The following is a 20797-nucleotide window of genomic DNA, read 5'->3' as shown; positions in this document are numbered from 1 at the left end:
CATTCTTTTCTGAAGCCCAGCTGACATGGACAAGAATAGACCAAATATTTAAATTAAACAAACAGAAAACTAAAGTATTGGGAAAGAACTTGACAGATACAGAGTCAGAATGGTTTCAGAAAGAGACAGAGTTAAATGTGGTTAAAAAAGTGAAATACCTAGGGGTAAATATAACATCAAAAAATCTAAATCTGTTTAAGGATAATTATGAGAAATGCTGGTCAGAAATTAAGAGAGATCTAGAAAGTTGGACAAGATTGAAACTTTCTTTGTTAGGCCGAATCGCCGCTGTAAAGATGAATGTATTGCCAAAAATGTTGTTTTTGTTTCAAACATTACAGATTGTGGATAAAACAGAATGCTTCCAGAAGTGGCAGAGAGATATTTCCAAATTTGTCTGGCAGGGCAAAAAGCCCAGAATCAAGTTTAAGATACTAACTGATGTGAAAGAAAGAGGGGGCTTTGCCCTGCCAGACTTAAGGCTGTATTATGAAGCAGCAGCTTTCTGCTGGCTAAAAGACTGGCTACTTCTGGAGGACACTGATGTATTGGATTTGGAAGGTTTCAACAATGCGTTTGGTTGGCATGCATATCTATGGTACGATAAGGCTAAGATTCATAAGGCTTTTAAGAACCATATTGTCAGAAAGGCAGTGTTTAATGTCTGGACAAAATATAAAGACTTATTGGAAAATAAAACTCCAAGGTGGCTTTCACCATTGGAAGCTAAGGCCCGAAAAAGACTCAATATGGAGGCCAAATGGCCAAAGTATTGGGAAATATTAGAAAAAGAAGGAGACAATTGAAAATTGCAGAGTCAGGAGAAAATGAAAGATAAAGTGGGAGATTGGTTACACTACGCCCAGATTAAAGAAGTTTTTAAACTTGATAAAAAATTAGGATTCCAGGTGGAAAAATCGAAATTAGAAACGGAATTGCTAGAGCCTAAGACCAAGGTAGCGGGAAGGTAAACGGCGTAGCGGGAAGGTAAACGGTGTTTCCGTGTGCTGCGCTGGCTCGCCAGATGCAGCTTGTCATGCTGGCCACATGACCCGGAAGTGTCTGCGGACAGCGCTGGCTCCCGGCCTCTAGAGTGAGATGAGCGCACAACCCTAGAGTCTGGCAAGACTGGCCCGTACGGGCAGGGGTACCTTTACCTTTTTAAGACCAAGGTACTTTCAAGAATGTACAACTTGCTGTTAAAATGGAACACACAAGATGAAACGGTTAAATCGGCTATGATAAAGTGGGCACAGGACATAGGGTATAATATTATGTTTGAGGACTGGGAAAAGTTGTGGACTACTGGGTTGAATTTCACTGCATGTAATGCTCTGAAAGAAAATGTCATGAAAATGATATATAGATGGTGCATGACCCCAGTCAAACTTGCAAAAATATACCACTTGTCTGATAATAAGTGTTGGAAATGTAAGGAAAATGAAGGAACGTTCTTTCACCTTTGGTGGACCTGTCCTAAGGTGAAGGTCTTCTGGGAAATGATATATAATGAGCTGAAAAAGGTATTTAAGTATACCTTCCTTAAGAAACCAGAGGCCTTCCTTTTGGGTATTGTCGGCCAAGGGGTGTTAAAGAAAGACCGAACTTTTTTCATGTATGCAACAACAGCAGCAAGGATACTTATTGCTAAACACTGGAAAACCCAAGATCTACCCACACTGGAAGAATGGCAGATGCAACTGATGAACTACATGGAACTGGCTGAGATGACTGGCAGAATCCGAGACCTGGGAGAAGAAATCGTTGAAGAGGACTGGAAAAAATTTAAGCTTTATCTGCAAAAATATTGTAAACTGTATGAATGTTAAGCAGGATGCTTGATTTTAGACAAATTGGCACCATCAAAATAGATGAAGTAAATCATGAAGATAATTTAAATATAAGATGAAAAACCTATTTTTTTTTTAGATAATTATTAGGCTAAATTAAATTTTCTTTTGTAAGGATTGGAATAAACGTATCTAAAATTTGAAATATATTCGAAATTTGACAGTAAGGATGGAGATAAGGGAATAAATTGTTGTTTTAAGTGTATTAAACTAGAACGTAGGAGCGGGAGATGTGAGGAAGTCCAGAAGTGATAAGAAAATATGTGATATGCAATGTTATGTTCATATTTTTTTTTACTGTAAATGAAAAATTCTTAATAAATATTTTAAAAAAAACAACCACAAAATGGTCAAAGGCCTGGAAACAATGCCTTAGGAGGAACGGCTAAGGGAGCTGGGCATGTTTAGCCTGGAGAAGAGGAGGTTAAGGGGTGATATGATAGCCATGTTCAAATATATAAAAGGATGTCATGTAGAGGAGGGAGAAAGGTTGTTTTCTGCTGCTCCAGAGAAGCGGACACGGAGCAATGGTTCCAAACTACAAGAAAAAAGATTCCACCTAAACATTAGGAAGAACTTCCTGACAGTAAGAGCTGTTTGACAGTGGAATTTGCTGCCAAGGAGTGTGGTGGAGTCTCCTTCTTTGGAGGTCTTTAAGCAGAGGCTTGACAACCATATGTCAGGAGTGCTCTGATGGTGTTTCCTGCTTGGCAGGGGGTTGGACTCGATGGCCCTTGTGGTCTCTTCCAACTCTATGATTCTATGATTCTATATTGCCGTGCCCACTCCAATCTCCAAGTGGCAAGAAACTCCAGTGGTCCCAGAGCTTCCGTTTCTTTGGAATAAACATCGATGGAGACTGTGATGTCCTTAGGATATTTGGTTTTTTTACACATGTCTACAACCTCCTCACAGGATGGAGGGGTGCACAGCAGGAGCACCCAAACAGTTTTTGTTTCCTCATTAGAGTTCAAGGGAAGCCCCAAAACACATCTCTCTCTGAGTCCAGCACAGAGCAAAACATACCTCTGTCTTCCCAGCTTTCAGAATCAGACTGGTTTGCCCTGTTTTATCTTGCAGATTCTAACCTCAGTCACAGGATCACAGGTCTGAAAGGTACCCACGGGTATCATCCAGACTGACCCCTGCCAAACCTATAACCATGTAAAAATAAATTGCACTAGTCTGCCATCCTGTACTCATTATTGGCCAACCAGACGTCTATAGGAAGCCAGCAAACAGGACCTGAGAGCAAGAGTGCTCTTGTGATTCCCAAAAACTGGATAGCAGAGAAGCGCCGTGCCTCCAACAGTGGAAACAGAAGCCACTGAAGTCAGATCCCAGTTTAGTTCAGGACCGTGGGTATTTTTCTGATCCAAAGTTTTCCAGAAACCCACTTTCATTTTAATTTGTAGTGGATTTATCGCTCACTTTACTCCCATCATGGAAGTCACATTTCCACCGTGGGTTTCCTGTTCAGGCACTGAGAAGAGCCAAACCTACCGGTACTTTGTTTCGGCAAGATGGACGTTTCAAACAAGCTGAAATCACTGGCTAACTCTCAAGTCGAAAAGAGCTCAGTGGATGTGCTGTAAGCTAACCCTCAAAACGGGTCCTTCTTGTGTTTTGAAACCTCTCTGGGACAAAGGCCAAGGGATGGGATGAAAAGTGCCGCCACCACCCAAGTCTTCAACTATGGCAGGCGAAAATCTGGCAGGCTGAAGACCTGGGTTCTATTCCTGGCTCGGAAGCAGATAATCCATTTGGTAGGCTCAATTGGCAAGCACACTCTCCAAGGTTGTACTGCTTCAAGTTTACAACTATGTGTGGGAGTTACACATTTGACTGAAGGTCCACACAGTGTAGTATTTGTCATTAGAGCTTGCCTGAGGCCCAGGGCAGCAGTCCTTGGTTGGGAGGCACAGAGTGTTGTGTTGAACATCCGTTTTGGCTGCAAAACGACAACAGTCTCCATGTCTCAATTCTCCAGAGGAACACTGACCCTGGGTGGGTGCCTGGAACCCCCTGGGATCTTACAGAGTGGAGGTGGCACACGACTTTTGTAGCACTATTAATACAGTGGCTTAAAGATAACCATATAAGCTCCAGCTGCTGAAATTCCATCTTCTGTGTGACTCCTAAAGGTGCAGGGCCGTGTTTTCTGTGCACGAGGTCTGTCGCATCACCTTGCAGGCTGTCCAACAAATCACATCCTGATCCTTTATGAGCCCTGCTATCAATCTTCAGTAACCTGCAGGAGGGCACATTTCAAAAGAGTTCATTTTAATGATTCTGGCTGCAGTCAGCTTAGAAACTGTGGCCTGCTGGAAGCCACCTGCAGGCGATATCTCAGGTTGGTTTGCACGAATTTCACAAGCTGTTCTGCCAAAAAGCTAACACACCAAAGTAGAATAGCAAAGGATATGATAAAATATGTGTCAGGGAACTGCCATCGGAGCCAGAGGCGGAGGGAAGGCTCCAGAGGGATGCCGGAAAGGGTCCCAGTAGGGAGAGAGGCAGCCTATCCGCTGGGGAAGGAAATCAGCGTAGCGCCAGTAGAGGAGGGGGCAGATGGGGGAATTGGAGAGAAGGCTCCAGGACTCCTCGCAGGAGACCAGCGGGGAGAGCACGGGTCCTCTGCTGTCCACACCCTCCCTGCACAGAAGACTTCCGCGCAGGGAGAGTAGGAGGAGACTGGGCGTCAAAGAACTTCTTTGCTGGAAGAAGTTCAAGAAACACCCACTGATGGATTCTGCCAGCGATTGAAGACAGCCACGGATGGGTGGCTGTCCGGACAGAAAGGGTTCACCCAGGTAACCCAGCCAGGTGTGGCGCCAACTTACGCACGAGCAACCCCCTAGAACCATTACAATATGATTGCTCTGTTGAAATACGGTTTCATCTTATTGCACATGTAAGCAGGAAATCCATCCTTGCAGTATGCTTTTTTGGAAGGACCATTTATATGCCCTTAATTATTACCTGAGAAGAAAACGTAATATATGGCATATACTGCACTTTACTTGTCTCCTTGACTGAAAGATGCCTCCCATAATCTCGTTCACCTCGATTTTCCAGTTTCTTACTATAGTTATCTGCTTATGGTTTTTTATCCTAACTGAAAACTCAAACAAACATCATTTTAAATACCCAACCCAGCCCTTCAAGCCACCTAATCTTTTCTAAAGAGTGTAGATCAGCTACCATCAACCACAAAACACAAAGCATGCATTTGTTCTTAAGAAGAGACACACCATTCTCATGGGGTAGACACTTGTTACTCGTATTTTAATATCAAATGATAGCAATACTGAACATCCCAGTTAAGTGGGATAAATGCAGCCTTAATGTCCCTATCAAGTGAGTGAGGCTTCAGGACAGAAGCAGATGTAGTCCTGGGCCCCTGTTGGTCCTCACACCGTTCATTTTTAGACCCATAGCTCACCCCATCTCCAAGGGCTCAAGGGCAGGTAACTAAGGCAACACGGATTAAGTATGACGGATTAAGACTTCCCACTGCTTCTTGACAAAACACTGAACCACCAGATGACGAGGCGGTCAAACTAGCAGGAGTCTTTTGATATTGGCAGAGAGGTGCGTCCTCATTCGGAGTTGTGGACAGGTACAGCTGGATTGAGACTCGAGGAGCCAAGCGCCCAAGTTCGCTTTAAAGATAAAAGAATATAAGGAAGAGCCGTGCGGGAGAAGGGAAGAACTTGAAGTTGCCCACTCACTGTTAGTAACAGGACAGCAGATGGAGCAAGAAACACACAGGTCAGCGTTTTTCCCACTATGGTGAGAAAAAGACAAACATTGGTATTGAATTTGGCATCTATCTGTCTCAGGAGACAATGGAGAAGTCAAACTGTTGGAGAGTTACAGCACCTGCAGATACCGATTTGGGTGAGACATGTTTTGTTGCAGCTGGGGCAGATGAAGGCATACAGTTGTGCTGCTGCAGATGCACCATGGCATTTCTTCTTCTCTGTGCTCCTCCCAGCGGTCATTCCTCCTCTGGTCACTGGTGTGGATGCACAACCTGTCTGTCTGTCTCCAAGGACTGCAGTCGTCTGCAAGGGATTCCCACCCAGCAGAGCTGATGCTGCCAGCCTTCACATCTCATTTGCAGACATCATTTTATAACACAGATGGGACGCGGGTGGCGCTGTGGGTTAAACCACAGGTTCTAGGACTTGCCAATCAGAAGGTCGGTGGTTCGAATCCCTGCGATGGGGTGAGCTCCCGTTGCTTGGTCCCTGCTCCTGCCAACCTAGCAGTTTGAAAGCACGTCAAAGTGCAAGTAGATAAATAGGTACCACTCCAGCGGGAAGGTAAACGGCGTTTCCGTGCACTGCTCTGGTTTGCCAGAAGCGGCTTAGTCATGCTGGCCACATGACCTGGAAGCTGTACGCCGGCTCCCTCGACCAGTAAAGCGAGATGAGCGCTGCAACCCCAGTCGGTAACGACTGGATCTAATGGTCAGGGTCCCTTTACCTTTACTTTATAACACAGAGTTGGCCTGCCAATTGGCCTGTTGCCGGAGGCCAGCTCCCTGTAGAGCGCGTCCTTGGGAGATCCTGCCACCTTCCATTCTGTGGACATGACCAAGCCAGTGTAGACTTCACTGAGACAGGAGTGTGGACATGCTGGGAATGTGGGCCTGGGAGAGCACATTTTGAGACTCCATCCTGCCATGCGATGCCCAAAATCTTCCTGACGGGGCCCATGTGGAAGGTGTTGAGGCGTCGCTGGTGGAGGGTGTAAGCTGCCTACGTCTCACTCTTGTAAAGCAGCGTGCTCAATTAAATCATAGAATTTTAGAGTTGGAATTTAGAGTTGGAAACCTCCTTAAATGCTAGCCATACATCTCTCTTACATTTACATCTCACCTTTCTTCCAAGGTACTCCAGGTTGCCATATAGGGACATGAGGCAGGTTATATGTAGAAATCAGCATATGCAAATATAATGCAAATCCTCCCTTTTTGATCATGCATTGCCTCTATTTTGGTGGTGGGCTGATGTGGAAGTAGCCACCCTAATTGGAGCCCTGCATCTTGCCCCTTCTTTAGTTCTTCATTCAGATACCATGTCAATGGGACTCAGCTCAACCCCAAATTTCCCAAGGTTTAATAGCCAGGCACTGAGAAACAGGTTTCTCTCCAGTGCAAAATATACCATTTTGGCCATACTAAGCAGCTGCACTGCATAATCTGAGATCAGTTTCCAGGCTTTTTTGGAGACTTTTCAAGGGCTGCACCTTCTGGATAAAAGGTTGCTTCATTTCTAGTCGTAAAAATATTGCTGTCCCGGGCGGTTTCTGGAGCCGCTGATTTTGCAGCAAGATTGCAAATGGAATCATTATCAGTGGATCTGGGTTGTTCCAATGACCGCTGTGGGTGTTCTTTGATGTGGCGACTGCATCAGCTTCATGTGGCTATCATCAAAAGCAAGCAGCTTTCAAAATTAAAAATACCACAATGAAGGAGAACAAATTGCTTCCAAAGCAAGCAAAAACAATTCTTTTAAAAATTAAACTAAATTGGTTTCCAGGCTTGCGCCCAATGGTTTCATCAAAACATACCAGTCTGTGCATGTCAGCAGGTTTACTGGCCTGGCATTAAATGAACGTGTGGCCAGTGTAAAACTTGAGCCCTGATGGTATTCTCCTACCCTGCAGTGATTAGAAATATGGGCAGAAACCGTGCTGTACAAACAGCAGAATTATGTATTAATAAAGTACCGCATTTTTTGCTCTATAAGACTCACTTTTTCCCTCCTAAAAAGTAAGGGGAAATGTGTGTGCGTCTTATGGAGCGAATACAGGCTGCGCAGCTATCCCAGAAGCCAGAACAGCAAGAGGGATTGCTGCTTTCACTGCACAGTGATCCCTCTTGCTGTTCTGGCTTCTGAGATTCAGATTTTTTTTTTCTTGTTTTCCTCCTCCAAAAACTAGGTGCGTCTTGTGGTCTGGTGCGTCTAGAGCGAAAAATATGGTATTTTATGGCGCTTAACGTAATAAAACGTTTCTAAGCACTTTATAAAAAAACTACACAAAATTCAACACCATTTACTAAAAACAAGAAGACAACAAAACACAACTGCATCTCGCAGATAAAACTCCTTTACGGGAAATGAGAATGGGGTGGGTGCTCCTGGCGCTTTGTCTACGGGTGAGAAAACATTTCATTTTTAGTGTTAACTTTCAAATAACCAATGCAGGTCACCGGTGGATCTTTGGATGATTTGCAGTAGGTTGAAAATTATTTCAACAGCGTCAGCGGCAGCAAACTGGCATTTCCCACATTGTCGAGTAGGCTGCTGAAACGAAGAAACCTAACCAGGCAAAAGGGCTGGGAGCTCAGCTCTGTTCTGGGTCAGAAAGCAGATTTCTAGGCTGAGGGCAAGCAGTGCAATGTTCTTTAATGCTGACTGTACGACTTTTGCACTTGGCTCTGGTTGGCAGACCTTGGAAGGTGTAGTGGAAGATGAAGTAGAAATCTGAAATCTGCCCACCTCTGATTTAGAGGGTGGGCCAGCCCAGATCAAAGTGGAAAAGATTTGTGGTTAATCCAAATAGGATAGTGGCAGAGATGCGGAACTACCTGTGGCTGCTGTTTTGCCTGTGACAGAAGTGAGCCAGCTTCTGTCACAGTAAACCACACTGAGGAAGTTGGAGTTAACCCTTTATTAGCAAAACAGGATCTGCACAGGAGTCTCACGCCTAATGAGCACAGCAGCTCATCTCTGGCAGATCAGTCCAGAGTTGCCAAGTTGAAGCAGTTGCCAAGAATATAGGTAACCCTCCACAGGGCTTCCTAAGTGCCCTCCTCTCCAGGGCTTCCCCCAAGCAATTTGAGACTGTGCCTGCACAAAGCTAACTTCTCTGCCATTTTCATGCCTCTCCTGGTTGTGGGAGACCAGTTTGTCGCAGCAGGAGGGGGATAAACTTTACTACTGCAATTTTCCAGGCTAATAGCCTGCAAACATTTTCTTCCCCTGGAATCAAATAACATGGACCACTAAATAGGTTCTGTGAGTTTTTCAAAAAAGGGTTTTTATGTTGTGTGACAACTCAAACATAATGTGGAAGATGGGATGTCAGGCAAATGGAATGATCTGCCTTGTGAAGGCACCCTAGTCCTTGTATGTATTAGTGTTTCTGCACATAGTTAATCTAACTCAGTCCTGTTGATCCACTCCTGGGTTTCAAAGAGGTGTTTTTATCAGGTCTCCTCAAAATTATCACCAGTGAATCTTTATCTGGGCAAATCATGTTTCCTACTGCCTTATAACAGCCAATTCAACTCAAGTGAACCAAGTTGCAACATCCCTGCATTGTTGAGCTCTGGTTTAGAGCCACACTTTCTGATGAGTAATCTTTCTTTGTCTGTGACAGCTGCCACCTAGGCACCACTTTATCTGCTTCCTGTGCTTTTCTTCTGGCTGCCCTTCCCCTCTTCCTCCTCCCATGTGCTCCTGGCTGTTTCCTGCTTCCAGCTCTTTCCCTTCACCTGCTCATAAATGCTTTCCACTCACAGTGAACAAAAGAACCCAGTACTAGAGGTAGAATAGGGATAGGTGGTATTCCTTTCCACCTCCAGGAAGTGGTGAAAAGGAAGAATAGAAGGAATCGCACGGTTGGAAGGGACCTCGGGGGGTCATCTAGTCCAACCCCCTGCAATGCGGGTATCTCAACTAGATCATACATGAATGGTAACAACTTCCATACAAGAGATCCCCAAACGAGATAGGACTCTATCTGTTCTAAATCTAAATCTGTAATTAGTTTCCGAGAACAGCACTTGGGTATAAAGGATCCAACTTTGATTGAGCAGGCCCGACGAGATTAGCTCCAGGGTCCTCCCAGACCTGCAGTGTAATGAATTATATAGAGAATGAATAACTGCAGCCACATACCCATTTCTCAGAATGCAGGAGGAAACCCAAAGATCCTAAATTCTGACTCCTCCTCCTAGCATCAGCAGAGATGTCTCGGGTTTCCGCTTGCACTGCTCTAACCACTATTCTCCACTTCCTAGTGGACACACAACCAATTCAGGCTGGATACACCCACCCACCCTGCAGTAGTAAAATCTGGTTTGTACCACTCCAGACTAAAATGCCGACAGTGGTAATCTGTGGTTGAATATTCCATTTTAAAAGCATCCCTCCCCAAGTCCTTGCACATGGAAAATCAGATGTCGGAGAGGATCCTAGTCTTCTCTGTGACACCAGGAAAACTAAGCTGGCTCAGATCAGAGCTATCTAGTTAAGCATCCTGGTTGCAAGTGTGCCTCCATCAAGCCCACAAGCAGGTCATGAAAGGAACAACAGTCCTCCTCTGCTGATTGTCTCCCACAATTGGAATTCTGAGATACACTGCTCCTGGAATTGGAGGTTTTGTTTGGCCATTGTGGCCCACAGCCATTGAAAGGTCTGTCCTCTATAAATCATCCTGATCTTGCTTGAAAGCTCTTGAAGCTTGGGCCATCACAACTTGTGATAGCGCATCCCATAGATGTACCCTTGTTATCAATGAGAGAGTTCAACCATGTGATCTTCTACCTTCTGTCACAAGTAGCACAGGGCAGGAGTACGGTTTTGCCACTTCACTGTGCTGTTTCTATAAACCGATCAGGTCTCAGGCCTTCCCAGTGTGGCACAGTCCGCCTCTTGCACTGACACCTCAGCTCCACAGCAGGAGACAAGGGTGCAAGGCAGCTCCCATAACGAAAAATTAATCCTGGTGACTTATGGCTTCAAAGAGACGCTTTCAGTGCCAGTGCAGTCTGTGGCTGGCTTTCTGTTTCCCTCTGCATGGGGGCCGTTTCGCACAGACGGCTCCCCATGCTGCCGTGCGGAGTTTTGAGTTCCACTGCAGAACATATGATTAGTCCTGTGCTCCTGGCAATGCAGAACAATCATTTCGCTGCCTCATATCCTCCTTTCATGCCTGCTGGCTCTCCCACCCACCTTCCCACTTCAAAGGCTCAAACAAGCTTCTATATAATGAACTTGGGTGTTGTCAGTACCTGGAGGGCCAATAATACAAAGCTGGCAAGAAAGGGACAGTGCGATAATACCTATCAAGAGCTCCACTGACACCCCAGTCACACTCGGAGAGACCACTCTCTCTCTTACACACAAACGTACTTTCCCACAATTCCCAGATCCTTGTGGCAAACCATGTAGTATAGAAGCTTAGCATCAGGTAAAGCCAAAGTATTTTATTTCCTATCTACCAGCTGCATAATGCCGGAACCTGTATGCATACAGAAGTTTGCATATTGTCCGGGAAACAATAGAATCACAGAATTGTAGAGTTGGAAGGGAAGGGGTCCTCTAGTTCAACCCCCTGCAGTGCAGGAATCTGTTGCCCACAACCGAGATCAAGAGGCTCATGCTCTACCGACTGAGCTATCTCAGACCTCTTAAAAGCCTGTTTGGCACATTTATTTAATATTTCCAAAAATATTTATATATGAGCATCCACGGAAAAGTATCAGAGCAGTTTACAATTGGATAGAAACCCATAAAATAAAAACCACATGAAAATGTTAAAATAAGAAATTGGCTAACTATTGTGGAATTATGTGTTCTTAATTGACTGCACAAGTCTGATGGAATAAAAAAGGCTTTTAAAAGTTGAAACAGAAGGCATCTGTGGTATCTAAGTGGTAATAATAATAATAATAATAATAATAATAATAATAATACATTTGCATAGCTTTGTGAAAGGCCCCATCAAACTTGGGATTGAGAGTCATTGTGGTATAATGGTTCGAGTGTTGAATTGGGACCTGTGAGACCCAGGTTCAAATTCCTACATAGCCATGAAGCTAGCCAGTCTAGTCACAGCCTCTCAGTCTAACCTACCCTGCAGGGTTGTTGTGTGCATAAAATGGACAACCATGTTTGCCACCTTGATCTCCTTGGAGGAAAGGTGAGGTGCGCTTTAAAAATAAAGTAAATATTTGCCACACCGAACATCGAGAAGACTGCTGCATGAATTAGACAGGTCACATCGCTGATGGCTTCATTTCCATAGCCCTTGTTGTGTGACATTGTGGAATTTCCTTAAAATGGGAAATGCTGCATGTACGAAGACATGACATGAATTCCAAAACTGTTGCATGGGGTTCTTTTAGAAAGTGATGAATGCAAACAAGTTAAGAAAGCAACCTCTGCAAGCCAAGTATGGGCAACTGTTTGTGAGCCATATATGGGTTAATCAGTGAGCTGACTCAACTACACATTTTTGTTTTGAGCTTGGATTTAAAGCAGCCTCCTTCAACCTTGGGTCCCCAGACGCTGGACAACGTCCATCATCCTGCACTACTGGGAAAGAAGGCTGGGGAAGATGGGAGGTGTAGTCCAACAACATCTGGAGACCCAAGGTGGAAGAACAGAGAATGCACCTGAAGAACGTTTTTGGAATCCGTTCAAAGTCATTGGGTCAATAAAGTTGGTAGAGCACTCAGCGATCTCTCTAGTCTGTGCAGCAAAGACACATCTGATGGCTGTCCAAAACTTGCAGCCTCTTAAGAGCTATTCCAATGCAAACTTACTCGGGCATGTACTACCCGTGTCTGCAGAGTCTATGGGATTTTCATCTTGCCTACGCAAATAACTTCCACCTACATTGTATAGCTAGTAAGCTCTAGACTCTTGTATTGGCAGATTCTCTGGGGCCCATGCAACACCAGGAAGAGCCAAAACAAGAACTGCTTCACTGACGTGGCTCCATTCAACTTGCTGGCTATTGCACCAGTAGCAAAGGGATCCCCAGAGCACTTAGGAAAGGGCAGGAAGGGGTGGCACACATGGGTACCAGCTGCTACCCAGGGAGCCTGCTGCATCAGTTCAGCAGCTATGGAGAATGGTTGCATTGAGAACTCCAGGGTTTTATAAACACATTTCAATTTCATGGAAGAAACAAAATAAAATAAAAATTCCTTCCAGTAGCACCTTAGAGACCAACTACCGTATTTTTCGCTCTATAAGACGCACCAGACCACAAGACACACCTAGTTTTTGGAGGAGGAAAACAAGAAAAAAAATACTCTCAATTTCAGAAGCCGAAACAGCAAGAGGGATCGCTGCGCAGTGAAAGCAGCAATCCCTCTTGCTGTTCTGGCTTCTGGGATAGCTACGCAGCCTGCATTCGCTCCACAAGATGCACACACATTTCCCCTTACTTTTTAGGAGGGAAAAAGTGAGTCTTATAGAGTAAAAAATACGGTAAGTTTGTTGTTGGTATGAGCTTTTGTGTGCATGCACACTTCTTCAGATATCTGAGCATGTTGGAGGCACCAGCAGCGGAAGACTGGCTGGCCCAGTTGTTGTAGCCACAAGGTCAAGCAGGCCAGGAGGAGCAGCTGGCAGATGGGACCAGCAGGTGCTATTTGAGGATTTAATCCTGTCCCCTGCTCTGCGGTCTCTACTCATTCCACATCAACAGCAGCACAAGCAACAGAAGCTCCACAAGCTTTAAAGTGGAAATATATTTATATGTGTGTGGACGTGTTGCGAGTCTAACCCTGGCAAGAGAGGATTGCTGGGCTAGAGTTCTAGAACTGACTGGGGCATCTATAAAATCAGATTACATTGCAGGTAGCCTCGAGGCAGGGGATGGTAACAATTCTCAGGCACATCCCTCACCTAAATCACATTGGTGAAGGAGCCAAGGCTGGAGACAGTCCTGGATAATTGATGGTTTTAATCTTTTCAAAAAAGGGGTATAGGCTATCACTTGTTTTTTCATCCCAGCATCCCTAAATGTAACGTGATATCTGAACAGCATTTAGGACAACCTAATTAAATTAAGTATGTTTCCTCATCTCACGTTCCCTCTAAAGACAAAGACCAATGCAGACTTAGCCAATCTGATGACGACTCAAAACCTTGCTTGCTATTTTGTGCCTTTTTCTTTGACCCAAGTAAAGTTAATGAACTACTGCGGATATTACAGGTAGGTAGCCATGTTAGTCTGCTGTAGTCAAAACAAAATAAAAAAAAATCCTTCCAGTAGCACCTTAGAGACCAACTAAGTTTGCTATTGGTATGAATTTTCGTGTGCATGCACACTTCTTCAGATATTTTTATTATTGGGTAACTTTACTTTCTAGGATTACGCCCCCCATCATTCTGGTTCTAGAAACTGGGGCTTTCAGGATCTTCCACTCTATTTCCTGGACCCAAGAGACCAGGACACAAACCTGAAGCCATGATCTCTTGCATGAAATTAACTTCACATTATTATTCCCGGGGCATCTTGAGTCATTTCCAAATTTGGTTTCCAAATTCGTTTGTTGACAGGGTAAGTCAGGCTGTCAGTGCTTAAGGACAAAAGAGCACATGTTCTCGCAACAGCAGATGTGAGGCAACAGGAAAAATAAGTCATATGAGAGGCAATGGGTTACACAAGTGTTGGGAAGGAAAAGTTTGTCCTAAAACTAAGGTTCTCAGAACTTGAGCAATAATTCCTCAGTGAGATGCAGGAAGCTGAAAGTGTTTCTCAAGCACCTTCTTTTTGTCCACCTCTCCAGAAAGCATCTTAATTGGGTTAAGAATAAAAAAACGAGCATTGTACTGATTTAGCACACAAGGGCTGTTGGCTTTTCTTGATATTAATGTGGTCAATGGTGCTACTCAGAGGTGTGTGTTTGTAATTATAACCTGCATGGCAGCACATCTGTGAGCTTTTGACAATTCAGCACACCCGAGGTATCTTAACAATTTAACTAATTAGCAGGGGGAGCTTACCTACTGCACCAAGTGCAGCAATGTGATAGGGTAATTATTTGAAAACTGTATTTAAGTTGATCAAGCGGTGTAGTGTGTAGTTATAGAATACTGTTAGGCAATGCTGTTGAGGAAAAGTGGTGAGAAGGGGTGTTTTGCAGCTGTTTGATTATTTAAAAATAAAGATAAGCAAAGATATTGCAGGCAAGCTTTTATTCCATCACCCCAGTGGCTGCGCAAACTCGGTTGGCGCAGATGTCCAACAAGGGCCTACTGGGATCACGGGTGATTCCTACCCCAGAGAAAATAGAGGATGAAAGAGAATGTTGTAAATAATCCTACGAAAGCTAGTAGCCTACAAAATAAATAAATAAATAAATAAATTTAAAAAGTAGTAGTAGTAGTCTGCTGGGGGCTGGCTCCATCTCTCCTGCAGTGGGTCACCTCATTTCAATGCTGGGCACAGAGGAAGAGGCTCCTCTCTTTGGGAAGCCCACCTGGTTTCTATGCTGGGTATGGAGGAGGGACAGAAGTCTCCACCCCTTCTCTGCCAAACTACTTGCTTGCCAGCATACAATTTCTGGTTGCTTACACCAACCAGGCTAGTGCTTAAATGCAAGGCTGATGTACAAACCTGAGAGATGAGACCAGAGGTCCATCTAGTCCAGTATCTATTTTCCATCAGCGACCAGCAAGATGCCTCCAAAAAGTCCACCAACACCGCCTTAAGCAGACAAAAAATTCCAATAGACTCCCTTGCTGTTACATCCCAGCAACTGGTACCCAGTGGCACACTTCCTCTGAACAAAAAGAAATCCTCATATAGGCATCAAGGCTGATAGCTTACATGGCTATCACTCTGAGTAGACACTCTAAAAGATCTAAAGAAGGCAGGCAGGACTTCCCTCCGAAGAAGCCATGTTGATAGTAAGCAAGACGGACTTCTTCAGTGTGCTCCATACATCTATCATCAACAACGTAGTCCCTCAATTTACCAGAGGCAGACCTTAGGCCAAGTGGCCTGTTAATTTCTTGCTTGCCCCCTTTCGAAAAGAAGAGCAGCAAAATATTGACCACTTTCCAATCATCTTGGTAAGGAGACCGATTTTAGTGACATGTAGCATATTTTATTATGAGATTAGCAATCATTTCAAGAATTATTGGGTGTCTGCCACCCGAACCCAATGACGTTAATTTTAATTCATCAATCAATTGTGAACTTCCATTTCCTGTCATCCCTATTTGATTAAGTTCTTCTGGTGTTGAGTCAGGTGGCTGATTCTGCAGCGGCCACACTGGGGCCAGAGCAAACACTGGCACGTGTGAGGCAGGAAATCTAAAGCATAATCCTATTACACAGTAATCCGCCATGATGGTCTTCTGCACACGCACACGCACACACTGAAAGGGAGCTATGCCAAAGCACCATCCCACTGCTGCAGGGCTCCCCTTCATTTCACTGGGGCTTGCCCAGTGGACTGTGCCCCATGAGCCAGCTCTCTCGTCTCCCCCCTGCTGCCGTTAAGGGCCCCCAAAATCCACTGTCTGAGGCAGCAGCTTCCCCTCACGTGAACCCATTTACAAAACGGGCCTAGACATCCTCAGGCAGCGTCCTCACTCAACAGCCTCTCCTTGCTGTGGGGCCATTTTGTCTCCTATCCAGATGACGGTTCAGTCCTTGTCCTCTGTGCTCTTCTGCAGTAAACACTCTATAGCCACAGCACTTCCCTTACTACTTGAAAAGCAATGAGTGTGGCCTGCGGCACCCAGTGTGCCCCTTACCCAGTTCACGCAGCCCATCTTTCGCTGAAAGGAATTTTGGACTGACTGAAGACTCTGCCTGGCCTGACGGAAGACTATCTACCGCTCAGTTTGCAGCCGCCCCTCCCGCCCTCCTCTCGCATCAATCGAAGTCAATGGTGACCTCTTCAATCTCTTCGTGGCTGTTCTGGACGGTGCTCTTGCCGTGCATCTCCTTGAGGTGGCGCCGCAGGCCTGGCTTGTGGGTGAAGTGCATTTCGCAGTAGTTGCACTTGTGGGGCTTGATGCCGCTGTGGAGGTTGAGGTGGTCCTGCAGGGTGGCGTTCTGGGTGAAGCACTTGCGGCAGACGGGGCACTGGAAGGGCTTGAAGCCGGTGTGGACGCGAATGTGGCGCGTCAGGTTGCTCTTCTGCGAGAAGACTTTGCCGCAGCGGAGGCACAGGAAGAGCTTGTGCTCCTGCACGTGGCTCACAAAGTTCCCCAGCTGCTGGAACACACTGTTGCAGCGGGGGCAACGGTACGGACGCTCCAGCCCCGGCACCTTCCACGATGCCACCCCGGCACCCGCCCGCCAGTCCCTGTACGCCATGGCCGTGCTGTGCCGGTGACGATGCAGCGGGTAGTTCCTCCACTGAGGGGCAGGGGCAGGAGCTGCTGGAGGGAAAGTGAGTCCTTCGCTGCTTGCTTCGTCGTCATAGCAACCCTGCAGGTAGCTGCGCGTGATCTCCACAGCGGAGTTGATGAGGGAGAGGGAGATTGCAGGAGAAGAGGGGCCGTGGGAGTCGCGGGGGGTGAACTCAGGCACCTCCACTTTGACATCCTCAGAATCTGTCTCCCCCATAGGTGAAGGAGGTTGCTTCTCCTCCCCTTCTTCTTCCCCATCCTGCTGGGAATAGCTCCCCTCCGCCTGCTCCTCCCGCAGCAGGGTGTCTGCCTTGGGGACTAGGTAGTGGGAGACTGCCTGCGCACAGCGCTCCACCACGTGGCCCATCTGCAAGAAGGAAGCAGCAGTCAGGTAGTTGACCAGTTCCTTGATGGGCACCTCGAGGCATCCTGTGTAGCAAGAGAGAAGAAGCTGGCGTCCGATCTCCGGACTCTGGAAGAGTGAGACGGACACCTCCTGGGAGTCATTGAGCAGGAACTGGTCGCGCAAGAAAGGGGAGCAAGCGGCAAAGACCACACGGTGCCCGGGAACCCGCAGATCGTTCACCTGCACTGTCACGTCACAGAAGCGCCTCTGCTGCCGCAGCTGGTCCATGCGGTGCAGCACCCCATCGCCGTAGCCAGGAAATCGAAACTGCAGCCGTTCGCAGGCTGGGGCCATTTTTGATGTGCCTGGGAACAAGACATGGGAGGAGGGGACAACTGAATTATATGCAACACACTAAAAGGGAATCCAGACACCTGGATATCCATGTATGTGAACTTGGAGGCACCTGATCCTTGTTTCAGACTAGGAGCGACTAGGGTGAAGAGAAGCTTCAGTTTGATTGGGTGAAGGGGAATAAAAAGACTTGCCCATAAGAAAACTCACAAAGGTGCTATTTCCATGTTGAAAATAATGTCACTACAACTGCATCAAGCAGCTGTGCAATCTCATCAAGTATTGAAGTAGTTATAAGATACTTTAATACCAAGAGTGTAATTTCATGTCTTCATTCATGTGCCCAAAGAGATTTTACAGATTTAACAAATACTTTACTGCCTTGTAAAAAAGTCTAGCAAGTTTACAACTCTCTTTCTTTTGTCATAAAATGGTCAAGAACACAACAGCAAGGCAGTTAACTAGGGTTCACCATGGGATCATATTTCTTTCGTGCTTTAAATGTTTCCAGGCGCAATTCAAAGTTAGTTTTAACTTAGAACTCTAATCAACCTTCTCCTATATAAGGCTGTTCACCAGTTACAATCTTCATTGTAGTTCCTTCTCCGGAACTCCCCCCACCCCTGAGATTAAGCAGATGGTTGGGGGGCAGGCAGTGTTCTTTCATAGCATCTGGTTTGTGGAATTCATTTTCCAGAATACTTGCCTGGAATTATTTTTACTAGGCTAAGGCGGTGGTTAACCTGTGGCCCTCCAGATGATGCAGGACAAAATCTCCCATCATCCCTGGCATTGGCCCTGCTGGCTGATGAGAGTTGGGTTCCTACAACACCTAGAGGTTAGCCACTTCCACAAGTTGCATCAAACACAGTGGGACTTAATTTTATCCTGTTTCCTGGAGTGTCTAATAAACTACAATAACCTTGATGGTTAACCAGAGATGACCAGGAGTAGAAATTGAGAGTAACCGACCCAGAATTTCTAAATATTTCCAAACTTGGAAAACTTTGGTTACTTTAAAATATGGTCTGCTAACAAAAAGGATTACAAACCATTACCTGATCCTGGTTTGTTTGAACAAACTACTGTTTAAATTCACAACATGGAACTCTGGTTTATTTGAAACCAAAAACAGACAAAAAAAGTCTCCAACCTTCTATTTCCAGTCTCCCAAGTGGACAGCATACTACTACTGTACTGTGATCTGTTTTAACTGTTTTTAATTTTAAATCACTGTAACCTGTCCTGGGACCTGCTGGTGACGGGCAGGTAATAAATGTAATAATAGTAGTAACAATGATGGAAGCATATAGTTTAACGTGACAAACAAATTGGCCCATTGTATTTAACTAGCCTTGTAAGCTGCTACAAGAGCTGCTTTAGCCAACTTTTAAAATAAACCTACAAAAGTGAGTAGCCTGCAAATGATGCTACTAGCCCACTCATTTACTTTCACACACTTTTTTGCTGCTCACGGCTATGTAAGGATCGTTTACATAGGGCAGGCAAGGTAATAAATTATATAAACAGAAGAAATAATTTCAAGTAAAGTAACAATAACATCTATAAAGCTGGGTACTGTACCTGTAAGATCCGATTCGGCACAACCCCTCTTGGCTAACTGCACCCCCCAAAAAACATTTACATCAAAATGGTAATATTTTGTGAACTTGACAGCTGCAGCACCGCTATAGCTAAAATCCAGCAGGCACAGACAGGAAATGATTGCCGAATAACATGTGATCCCTGCTTATTCCACCAGATCACCTCTTTGTGCATCGAATGCTAGTACCCTTTTATGAATGAAATTATTTATTTTCCCTCACTTTGGAGGGATATCGATTGGAAAAGGAATGTAAAAAAAGAAAGTCTATTTATCCTGATGCTTAGAATGCACGGGAATGCTTGTTAGTTTTAAATGGGCATTTTACGCATCGTTTATTTAAGGCTGCTTTATCCAAGAACACAATGAAAACCTCAGCGAAACATTGAGCCTCCCACCGGCGCGCATGTGCCTCCTTACTACTATTCTCGAAAGCGTTCTACTCCGCTTGCGTAAAGCGCCTCACTGCCCCCGCCCTCGCCCATCTGCGCCTCTTCGAACTCCGAAGCTGCGCGCGCAGCGACCCCTGCCGGTCGCCCTGATCTCCCCGCCGCGCTGTTCGCGTAGCTCCTCGCTCTCTCCCCCTCCCAGCGAGCTATTCACAGTCGCCTGCTACGCTCTTTCCGCACCGTACGCCCCTGCGTTCCTGTTCGCAGGCGGGCGCAAGTTACGTGAGATGCGCCGCTCCTCACCCGTAACCGCGGCCCGCCCGCCGGCCCCACCACCGGCGCCTTGTCGCCTCGCTTCGGGCGTGGGGAAGGGACCGCTGCCGCTTCTTAGGGCCTCCGAGGCGGTGGCTTCACACCGGCTCCGTCAAGGCCACTCGCGGCAACCCAGCCACGCCGCCATCTTGGAATCCGCCCTCTCGGAGGGTCCGGGACTTTTTCCCCCAGGCGGGCAAGGGCAGGGATTGCTCCGCGGAGCGACCCGCCGCTGGGGCTCGTTGCGAGGGGACAGGGGGGGAGTGAAGGGGTCGCGCGAGCAGAAGCGGAACCGTGTCCCTCCGCCTGGAAAGAGTCCGATGCCTGGGGACAACGATGCATCGCCCCACCTCACACTGAACCCCACAGGAGCCTCTGGCCCGTTGGCAGGAGCCTCCTGAAAGCAGCCAGCCCCACCTCCATGCCACCTTCCACACCGCTGCCTCCTTCCACAGAAATTCCCTCACACTGTCATTTATGAAATTCCTATGCCGCCCTTCATCCCGGGGTCCCAGGGCGGCTTACAGTACAGTGGTACCTCGGGTTACAGACGCTTCAGGTTACAGACTCTGCTAACCTAGAAATAGTACCTCAGGTTAAGAACTTTGCTTCAGGATGAGAATAGAAATCGTGCGGCGGAGGCAACAGGATACCCCATTAGCTAAAGTGGTGCTTCAGGTTAAGAACAGTTTCAGGTTAAGAATGGACCTCCAGAACGAATTAAGTTCTTAACCCGAGGTACCACTGTATATAAAACACAGCAGCAATGTGCAAAAGCAGTGCCCTCAATGTGTCTTCTCCACCTCCCTATT

The 20797-nt window shown here is 46.1% G+C and overlaps 1 long non-coding RNA gene and 1 pseudogene across 2 annotated transcripts; one reads left to right on the top strand and one right to left on the bottom strand.

Moving 5' to 3' along the window:
• The first annotated feature begins 11581 nt into the window (after positions 1 to 11581).
• On the top strand, positions 11582 to 16503 carry LOC307222737. Its single transcript, XR_013841865.1, has 2 exons — positions 11582 to 12837; positions 13099 to 16503. It is a non-coding gene; the product is annotated as an uncharacterized lncRNA (long non-coding RNA).
• Positions 15702 to 20587, bottom strand: LOC307222736 (zinc finger and BTB domain-containing protein 26 pseudogene; annotated as a pseudogene). Its single transcript, XR_013844037.1, has 2 exons — positions 19977 to 20587; positions 15702 to 17692 (listed from the first exon to the last, which is right to left on the bottom strand). The product of XR_013844037.1 is annotated as a zinc finger and BTB domain-containing protein 26 pseudogene (transcript).
• Positions 20588 to 20797: the final 210 nt, after the last annotated feature.

This window comes from Podarcis cretensis (assembly GCF_951804945.1).
Source record: "Podarcis cretensis genome assembly, chromosome: 8".
Taxonomy (NCBI): Eukaryota; Metazoa; Chordata; class Lepidosauria; order Squamata; family Lacertidae; genus Podarcis; species Podarcis cretensis.
Note: the sequence above shows the minus strand (reverse complement) of the source record. Positions and strands in the feature narration are given on the sequence as shown.